The sequence below is a fragment of the Chamaea fasciata genome, unplaced genomic scaffold (genome assembly GCF_029207755.1).
Source record: "Chamaea fasciata isolate MVZ Bird 193981 ecotype frontalis unplaced genomic scaffold, bChaFas1.0.hap1 SCAF_2, whole genome shotgun sequence".
NCBI classification, from domain to species: domain Eukaryota; kingdom Metazoa; phylum Chordata; class Aves; order Passeriformes; family Sylviidae; genus Chamaea; species Chamaea fasciata.
In genome coordinates, this window is record NW_027094087.1 from 90,989,083 (window position 1) to 90,998,576 (window position 9,494).

Here is a 9,494-nt window from a genome sequence, read left to right on the forward strand (position 1 = left end):
ATCAGTTAAAATTGTAAAAAATGTAATGGTTTCCAACGAGTTTGAATGAGCCCAAATAAGCAAGCAACAGAGGTAAAATTAGAGGCACTAGAGTCCAGTGACATGGATAATGTGAAGAAGTGAATGTGGCTTGCAATGAAAAAGAATCTCAGTGAGCATCTAAACTGTAAGCCACAAAAGGTTGCTGGCAACAATACTTTGGGGAATAATGGCCATTTCATTTCCATGGTTTTCTACTCCATTTCTCCCCAAATACTGTCATTAAATAAAAACCCTTCCGAAAAACCATTAGACCTGACCTATATTCAGAATCATTTCTGAAACTATCTGCTGTCCCTGTTCTGATTTCAGTGGCTGGGTACCTGCACCAAAATCACAGCTATTTTAATCAGCATACAATGACAGACTTTTAGTGCACTTCATAGAAACTTATGGAAAGTTAATTTCCATCTCAGCACTGCACTCCATACAAGTGACAATTTAAAGTAATTTCTAAGAGCAGGTCTTAAAAAGTCTTTCAGGATAAATGATCAAGCAGTCCTGCAGAACTAACTTGTTTGTTGAGGTGTCCCAGGGAGCAATGCAACTGGCAGTGTGTTGTGACCTAAACACTGTTTATTTATCTATGCCAAGTAGTTTTGTAACTGCTCCTTATAGAGAAAGCAAACGATACCGAGGGTTCAGAGGAAAATCCACTGGGTCACAGCTGGACCATACTGGCAGAGAAGGTTGCTTGGAGAAGTTTATACATTTCCTCTGTTCTTTGCAGAGGGAACTTGAATTTCTAGGGGTGATACTCTGGATGGTCCCTGCCTCTTGTGCACCATGTTTCCAGAGTTCATCACTCATCAATTCTTAGAGCCAGTTCAAGGTTTCACAAGGCAAAACCAAATTGAATGCAATAAAAGTTATGAAAATGATGTATGACAAATAAATTAATAAATTAATTTCAGGGCACCAGACTGGGGGAACTGACTGCTTCTGCTCCTGAGGCAAGCAGCCATTTCCCCAGTACCTAGGGAGCGACTGTCATTCTGTGCCTGGCTGTGAGCACCGCCCACCCAGCCCTGGTCATCTGAAACCATGATTTTGTCACTGTTATTCATCTGCCAGGCTAGGAACCTGTTGTTTTGCTAACGCCTAGAGCAAACCCCCTCCATGACATTACCTCAAATGATATGACAAAAACACTGCTTGGTTTTGTTTCAAGTTGCACCACAGGATAAAGAATGAAAATTCAGAAGAAGATAGGTATTTTATCAGTGGTGTGGTTGAAGAAATTTGTCACAGACATTCCCTTCATATGCTGCTATCAATTTGCATGAAGTATGGAAAGATGAAACACACTAGACTTCACACTGTAGATCTTCAGGACTGATTCTAAATACAAGTAGCTCTCTCTCAAAAAAAAAAAAATGCAAAAGATAAAGAAAAAAAGAAAAACAGCGAAAATAAATGTAAGCTAATAACAATTTCTGTAGAATGTAACACAGACATAGCAGTGTTTTCTAGCTTCTAAAAGAGTAGCTTTGTAGAGTTAACAGTTCATTAAAATGAGAATAGCAGGGAACCTGAGTTATTTTGCTGATTCATGAACTCTGCAGACACAAATGCTGGTAGAGTAGTTATTCAATGAGCTTCCATTACATTAACAGAACTGTTCTGGGTATTACTACTAGAAAAAACAACCTATAGAATCAAGTACTTAGAATCTGATTTTCAAATTGCTCTCCTTTTTGCATTTGCATCGATGTTTTGCATTTGTTTGAAGCTTGCATCTGCTTCCAAACAATAAGCACTAATTTTAAACCTGTTTAGTACTCATTTAACCCAGATAGTTCTTTTGTGGCCATTTCACATGCATCTGGGATTCAGTGCAAAGAGGTTGCATGGAACAAAATGAGAGGAAAATGCTACTAACCAGCAGCTGCAAGAAAGGGCCAAAAGAAAAAAAAAAGTGGAAACACTATACAAATATGCTACCATTATGACTTGAGAAGCAGGCACATAGATAGTGACCCTGTGATTATGTTAGGTAGAGGCTGCTGTGGATGATGACTGGCTACTGGGAAACCTAAGCTTGATTTGTGTGAGAGATACTTTCACTGATTCAATGGATCTTAGATATGCTTTAGGTAATTTCCACTACTTACATGTCAGCTGAGGTCAATGAAGCTTGCCAGAGCTTTATACTCAAAGACATCCTAAGGAATCAAATGTCACCTAATGTAAATTAGCAGAACTAGGAGTCTGTTTCCTGCAACAATTAAAGCATTGACTGGAAGGGTGGTGAGATACTGAAACAAGTTGCCCAGAGCTACCGTGGATGCCTCATCCCTGGAACTATTCAAGGCCAGTATGGATGGGACTTTGAGCAACTTGGTCTAGTGAAAGGTGCCCCTGCCCACAGCTGAGAGTTTGAAATTAGGTGATATTTAAGGTCCCTTCCAACCTAGGCCGTTCCATGATTCTGTGATCCAATGAAGCATCTAGTTCACCACTGACCAAGCCTATAGTAATTTTTGATATTTGTAGTTATAAACCCCAAAGATAATGAGGATTGAATGGCTGAATACATGTAACCTAGATACACCATGGTCCTTATGCAGCTCTCATTTAATCAGAATAAATTAACTGGAAGTCAGTGACGTGACCTAGTAAAAAATTCTCTGGAGTTAAGGGATGAGTGTGTTCAGTTTTACTCTATTAGGCAATAATCATGGGTGAGAGAAGAGCCATTGCCTCAGTTTAACCACTTGTAATACAATGCAGCCTAGCAAAGTACCTGTGATCCAAATTGAAAGCGGTACAAGCATGGACATTCTATCCACTTGTCATCTACTGCAGAAGCATTTGTCTTCCTTCATTATGCCAGTGTTAATGGGGCTGTGCTTCTCAGCCTGACACAGTGGTTGTATCCCTGGATCAGCACCTGTTGTAAGGTGAGCTCTTGCAATATGTCACCTCTGCTCCCATACTGGATTTCTTGTTGTTTTTCATACAGAGACTAAACACATTACATTGTGACAGACATCTGAAACAGGTCACAGTGCCAAATGCCACATCATCTGCAGTTCCATTTCAAGGCAATGAGAGGAGGATGTTAACTGCTTCTATTTACAGTCAGCCACTTGTGAAATTCATGGGAAAACAGTAATGACAGAAATTTTCCTTCCTGTGTATCTGAATATGATTTCCTTTTAACCTGTTTGCAAATGTGGTTCATAAGGTGTCTATTTTGATTCCAGCATAATATGTTAATCTTTATGCAATCTTAGCATCATAGCATATTGAGCTGATCTTGCTCTGACTTAGTTAAAAAACAGGGTAAACCTTTAGAAAAGATTCCTTCCATATCAAGAAGTCTTTCCTTGCTGTAGAGTGGGAAACTGAAATGAGGGATTGTTTTTTCAAAGTAGTGTGTGTAGAAGTGTGACTTCAAAGTTTCATTCTTTGAAGTAGTTCATTCAAGTAGTTGCTATTCCTTCTGAGATCAGTGGACATTTACAGGGGTTCAGCACATTTGATGCAGCTCTCTTGTTTTATGCTACTTAGAAATGCACAATTTCCATTTAAAAATTACCTTTTTGGAAATTTAGACTTGAATTAATTCCTCATTTTTTAATTATGAAAAAATATCTGTATAAAACAAATCCAGCCGTTTGCATCTTAGAGGGTGGATAAAACAAACAGTTCAAATAAAAAGTAAAAAACCCCAGATTTTTAAAAAGACCTGAATTTTCTGTCTGTACAATTTAATGCAGAAAAAAATATGTCTCAAAATAAACACAGAAGACCATCAGCTGCCTCTCCTTCACCCAAGGATTGCACTTATTACTGGATCAAAAACATGAAAACCTTTAATGGAACGCTACCCAATACAACACATATAATTGAATAACCTTGAGAGGAAAGACTGGGGATTTAAGGGAGAAGATCAATTTAAAATCACTTAATGGATGGAGGCATTTAAAATTACATAGACTGAAGAAGGTGAAAGGTGCTATGGAATAATTGCTTCCATCCTCTGGAGATACTGTCTTAAGATGTAAATGAGAGTCCATGTTTCAGTAATTTATTGTATGAGAAATACACCATCACCAAAGGAAAGAAAATGGTGAGATAAATAAAAATAATTTCTGAATCTTGTAAACTGCCTCACCTAAGGTTTGATTCAGTGTTCACTGCAGTCTATGGGAGATTTTATTCCCGTTGAAAGATGTCAGTGAACTTCAGTAAGCTTGCATGAGGCCTCTTATGATGGTATGTAATTTTACAGGGGAGAAATAAATTGTTATAAAAGATATATCAGCTCTTGAAACTCAAGTCTGTAGCACTCCTTTGCACTCCTGCAAAGAAGCAGGCTCCCTGAAATGAAAACATTTGCTCGTATCAAAAGCAAAAATCTTGGAACTGAACAGCTTTAGAAGGGCTCTTTAAACTCTTTGGTGGACATGGGTACATGGCCTTCTTCATCCATCACATGCTCTACATCCTACAATGTGCATTGTAAGACTTGGAACATCTGTGAGTCACTAGATTATAAATCCAATAACACATTTTTCTATGCAGCATGAATGTATAAATAGGGCCCTGCACTGGCTGCTCTGTCATGGATTTGACATTTCTGTCCCTAGAAGGCAGTCTTGGGCATGTAGTGATCTGAGTAAATGTGGGCAGTCATGTTTAAGTGTGGTCCTTCCAAGCTGCAGATACTTATGGGTGTTTGGGATTGTGTTAAGGATGGCACTTAAGCCCAACTCTTTATGCCCTGAGTTCATACAAATTCCCTATGTAAAAGCATCCAAAAGATCAAAGCTTGGGAATTATTTGCTTCCATGAAGAACTGAACATACTATTTAGATCTATATATAGAGCTTCCAAAAAAAAGTAGGAATCAGTCTTTGGCGAGAAATGCTTCTCAAGGATGAAGACATTTGAGGTGCAGCAAATCCAGTTTGGGACAGCTTCTTGCATAGGGTGCATTTCATCTGCTACAGACAAACACAAGAACTGTGTAAATAGCTCTGTGTGACAAGCACATGTTACACTTTTCAGCTGATAGAAGCTAAATGATATACCAGTCATCTTCTAACACATCAAAAAGTATTGCACCAAAAGTCCTAATCCTTCTTTTGCTTTGTATGTTTTCTGTTTATTTCATGAGTCACTTTTCACCTGGTGACTATCTCCTGATGGGAGAAAAAACAAATCACATAACCCAAGGAAATTTTCTTTATAAAGAAACTTTAGTGTGGAAAATTCTCTTCTTAAATGCTTGTCATCTAGTATCTGCTGCCCTTGCCAGACACTGAAGAAACAAGTTTACAGAGTGGAGGTCCTCCTAACTGCTATTTCGCTCTCCCTAGCCCTCCATCTCACAGGAAATGGTTCTTTCTCTAAACTCTGACACTGCTGAAGAGCTCTTGAGTTCTGAACATGTTATTTTACCATTCACAGGCCTTTGAACTGTTGCTTTTAAATGCGGCTGTTGAATTAATGAATAATTTTGCCAGGTGTTAGAGCACATGAAGGGAATACCAGACATATGCTTTGGTTGATCTGTGTTCATTTTTACACTACAAGATGTTTATTATGGTAAGATAAAAGGTCTGGCTCATTCCCATACGTTTAATATGAAATTCAAATAATGAAGACAGAGTTAGTAAAAACTTCTGAGAATGAATGAATGAGATTTACAAAGCCAGAGAAACCAACTAATTTGTTTATATGCAAAACTCATTAAAAACATTGCTTATTTAATCTGATTTAGATTAAAGGAATACTGCTGTTATATCAGGTTGCCACGTTATCTGATGAGAACCATGACATATCAGTGACTATAAAGTAGATAAAAAATAGAGAGGCTTCAGGTGTTGAGATACCTGAGGTGTTTGATTTTTTGGAGGAAGTTGAAAAGAGATTTAGTTGCCATTCATTAGCTGATAAAAGAATATCCATTTTTACAGTTCTAGCTATCCATGAACAAACCACAGAGGAGTTCTCCCAGGACGGACTGCTTTTCAGTAGTGGTGGTAGGGACGCAGAAAAATTGTCCTTCCTTAAAGTTTTGGAGATAGGCTTCAGCTAAGCACAAATTCTGAGTGGGTGGTGGTGTTGGAAGTGGAATTTGTGTCTGGACTGTGCCTGGACTATTCGTGATGCCATGAATTTACGATGCCATGACATGCTTAGTGGTCCTAGTCTCCTGCTTACACAGACCAACACCTTTGTGGGACATTTTTGTTCTATTCACAGCTGGATTGCAGGTCAGCCTTTCCTCTGTGTAGAAACCATGACACAAGTAACAGGGAAACAGTATCCTCCTGTGGTGGTTTAGCATGATTTTTTTTCCATTCCCTAAGGAAGTTATAGCATGGATTGACAGCTTGGCTGACGAATAAGAGTGTTGTATACGCCTTTGGAGAGCCCAGTCTTAAATCAGAGGTCCCAGGTGACTCGGCCCTTTTTCTTTTTCCAGCTGGCAAGGAGCTAGCATCACCTGGTAAGTCAGAAGTTCGGGCTGCGCCTCCCCGGGCCATGCCCAGCCCGGGGCCGGGCCGGCAGCGTCCCCTGTGTCCCCCGGCTCCTGCCATGGGGAGAGGAGCAGCATTGCAGAGCGGCAGGGCTGGCCCTGCGCCACGGGCCGCGGCCGCCGTGCTCTGGGCTTGGCTGCCAGAGCCTCTGGTGCGAGGGAGGAGAAAATCTTGAGAACCTTTCTCCAGAGCTCCAGGGAACTGATGCAAGTTGGAGTTGCTTTAGATTTGACCAGGGGTGGAACAGGGTCATCCAGCATCGTTCCTGAGCACGCTCCCTCTCCCCCTTTCCCCCCTGCACCGTCACCTGCGGCCTTGAAGTTCCGGGAGTCAGCTGGAGAGGAGAAAAAAAAAGACTCTGGGCAAAGACATTAACCCTTTTCCCTCCTCCGTGGAAGACAGAGTGATTTGAAATGTAGAGAGACAGCATTGGGACAAAGTCAGTGAAAGAACTGATCAAGACCACTGGAAGAAGGGATGGAGGAAGTGGACATTTCTGACCGGACTTCTCTGGATGTCAATTATGGAGAAATGGACTATTTCATGTAATACCGTAATGCTGTTTGGGGGAATGCAAGTTCTAGTCAAAGGGTTGTGTGTACTGATATGAATGAGATTTAATTGAATAGAATATGTCCCTGGCTCCTGGGAAAAAAATAAGGAGGTCTCAGCCTTTGAGACAAAGATGATTCTGGAGAGGAAGTGATTCCCTGGCAGCTGGGCATAAAAGGAGGTCTCTATTTCTTTTGAGATAGAGACGATTTTAAGAGATAGAAGAAGAGAATCCTTGTTTTATACTAGAAAAGCATTCTTAAAATGATACCCCAAGCATGCGGATGCCCATAAGCAGCTTGGGAAACTATTATATGGGTGGGATTGCACAGAATCTTCAAAATTCCAGGCGGTTGCAGATTTGTGACATTGAGAGCCACCAGACCTTTTCTTGAGGTGTGTTCTCCATAAACTCTAGAGGGGCTCCTCTCTCAAGGTGATGTAGGATTGTGTTTAAATGGTGGCAACTGACTGAAAAATCATAGTTTTCTCTCTGTGTTGAGTGGGAAAGTGAACAGTTTGGGGTAGAGGGGTAGGTGTTTGAATGTCTCATTTTTTTTCTTTTTATTTTTTTTTCTCTTTCCTTAGTGTATGTTAATAAAATCTGGGTTTACTTTTAAATTGAGCCTGTTTTGCCTTTTTCTCCCAAAATCCTATCTCCCAGTTGCTGAACAAAATTTGGCCAATGTGAAACCACCATACCTCCCAAGTCTTTCTCCAGTATGAGGTCTGTAAGAAGAACTGGAGTATCCTTACTGCGTGAACTGGCATAGATTGGGCCATTATGATACTCCATGAAGGGCTCTCCATGTTCATCTGTCATGTTTTGCTCACAAGCTGACATTAATGGCGCCACTTCTACAGTCCAGAAGGAACATTTTCTCCTAACAGGACTGATATGTACTTTTTGTTTTCTCCTGAGGTGTGGTCCACTTCCTGGGATGTCTGGATAACTTGACAGTATGTAGCATAGGATATTGACTATCCTGAGATCCTTACCTTTCTTTGCTAGTGGCAAGGCGTGGCTTTTGTGGTTGCTGATAATTTACTCTACAGTTTCTATTTCTGTTCTGCCATTAGTCAGCTTTCCTGATGTGCTTTGTCATCATGACTGTTGTGCCATTGGATTTCAAGAGAGCGGTGAAAGATTCGCACTGCTCTCTGAGGTGTCTTGCCCCTTGCTTTTCTGAAGAGAAACAGCCTTGATGCTTAGGCATTGGCAGCAAGAACCTAACTTTTTTTTGTGATGAGGCAGTGCTTTATGTCCTGTTAAGTAAGTGACCTGGGGAAGTGTTCTAGGTTGAATCTACGTTGCATATCTTTCTGTTGTGTACAGGGTCTGGTTGCAGAACCAAATCCTAGTCTGCTCCCTAGTCTGCCTGCAAAGCCAAATCTACCACATTCTCCATTCTTCCCCTGAAAGGTGACAGGACAGGGAATGAAATGTGCAACAAAAGTTGTTCTCATCAGAGCTCATCATCTAGAACCACAGAAGCAATATAAGAAGTTACATAGAAAATAAACCTTACGGGAAAGACTGAGAAAAGATAATGAAGAAATGCATGACCTGCAATGTTTGCCGCATTATGAAGTTTGTTATGATGTGCTTAGATCAACTGTTTTGCTATCCAAGAAATAATGCTTTCCCCTCTGCTGGTCTTAACCAACAATTGCTACTTAACACTGAGAAACAGGCATCTTAAGAAAAAGGACAGAGACAAAGAACCTCTCCTTGAATACACTGATATTAAGATAATGAAAGGTTTCAATGGTAGTATTATTAAAGGTTGACAATACTGGGTTTTATGATTCTCTTTATACAGTTCAGATAAATTAAATAAAACTAGCTCTTATCTGTACAGCTCCTACAGCCACACTGTAACAATAGTCTCAGGATCATCTTCAGTTAGATACCCAAAGTCAGGGCAGGTCTGTGAGGAAGGAGCTAATGTCAGGTGCTGTCTTTAGACTCCTAAGGGAAGTACCAGCAGGACTGAAATGATGACCTACAAATTTCCTGTATGTTGCATGTATGTCAAATACAAAGGAAGACTAATCAAAATAACATGGTAAAGATAAAAAATGACAAAACATGGTTGGTGTAACAGCACTGATGCCTTACCTGATAGCTCAATGTCAAAGATATGATGCATGTGTCGCTCACTGTAAAAATGTCAGCATTTGTCAGGTACAACATCTCTCTGGGACTGACTGACACATAGGTCAAATTGCAGATTCTGCTCCTTCAACATAAAATGATTAACTAGAGCTTAAAAAACCCATCCAGATAAATAAACTATGTTTAAAACCATCTCAGCTTCTCATTGGTAAACACCGTTTCTGTCTACTAATATATATTGACAAAATTAGTGTTTTCATGCTATGTTTTATGGTACATTACCTAAA

General features: G+C 40.0%; 1 long non-coding RNA gene across 1 annotated transcript; it reads left to right on the plus strand.

Moving 5' to 3' along the window:
• Positions 1–6,442: 6,442 nt before the first annotated feature.
• On the plus strand, positions 6,443–7,709 carry LOC136286064 (uncharacterized). The gene is made up of 2 exons (XR_010719721.1): positions 6,443–6,505; positions 6,726–7,709. It is a non-coding gene; the product is annotated as an uncharacterized lncRNA (long non-coding RNA).
• Positions 7,710–9,494: the final 1,785 nt, after the last annotated feature.